We start from the raw sequence: 1,195 nt of genomic DNA, 5'->3' as shown, positions 1-1,195 counted from the left end.
GCTTGGTATGTGAAAGGGGTGTTGAAATGAAACACCCCTCTCTTGGTTCCACATGAAAGTATTTAAAAAAAACCTTTATTTACATTAAAGGTATTTTATAAATAACAATGTAAAGAAAAGATAAATCAATGTAAAGAACATTGGTATTTGGGAGGGGCATTGGTTCAGTGAGAGATCGTATACTTCGCATGCAGAAGGTCCCAGGTTTCCATCTCAGGAGTCTCTTGTTACTAAGGCTCATCCACGGCACAGCCGAGCCACCTCCTAAGTGGCTTGCTGTGGCTGCAGCCAGCAACTTGATAGAAGAAGAAGAAGAAGAAGAAGAAGAAGAAGAAGAAGAAGAAGAAGAGGAGGAGGAGGAGGAGGAGGAGGAGGAGGAGGGTTTATATGATGACTTTCTCTAACACTTAAGGAAGAATCAAACCAGCTTACAATCACCTTCCCTCCCCCTCCCCACAACTGACACCCTGTGAGGTAGGTGAGGCTGAAAGAGTATGGCTAGCCCAACTTCAGCTGGCTTCATGTGTAGCAGTTGGGAAACAAATCCAGTTCACCAGATTAGTGTCCGCTGCTCATGTGGAGGAGTGGGGATTCAAACCCAGTTCTCCAGATTAGAGTCCACCACTCCAAACCACTGCTCTTAACCACTACACCATGCTGGCTCTCCAGGAATAGGAATGATTCCCTAACCCCCATGGAACCACTGTATGCAGCTCCATGGGTTGCACCTACATTTTTGCCAGCGTAAGTTTGCGCTGAACAAGGCTGTCAAAGATAGGACATTTTGGAGGACTTTCATTCATAGGGTCGCCATGAGTCGGAAGCGACTTGACGGCACTTAACCACACAAACAAGTTTGCGCTAGCACCAGAGGTGTGTTGTTGTGCACAGCCACTGTGGCTGTGTCGGCACCCATACGTGGCACTGCTGCACTGCTCCTGGCACTGGTGTAAGTGGCCTGGCACCATTGTAAATGCCTCTTACACCAGCGCAAGTGGCATTTACACTGGCACCAGGGTCTCACCGCCTCCTCTTCACTTTAACCCCCCCTTGTGGATTGCACTGTAGGCTACACAGACCAGAGGTCTGACTGAGTGAACTGTAGTCTTATACTTTCAGTATCTGTAAAATCCTAAGAATACTTTCCTGGGAGTACACACTATTGAACAGACTCAAGTTGGATTTGCCAACAACA

Source organism: Euleptes europaea, chromosome 8, assembly GCF_029931775.1.
Source record: "Euleptes europaea isolate rEulEur1 chromosome 8, rEulEur1.hap1, whole genome shotgun sequence".
In the NCBI taxonomy this organism is placed as follows: Eukaryota; Metazoa; Chordata; class Lepidosauria; order Squamata; family Sphaerodactylidae; genus Euleptes; species Euleptes europaea.
The sequence above is the reverse complement of the archived record's forward strand: the minus strand, read 5'-3'. Positions refer to the sequence as shown.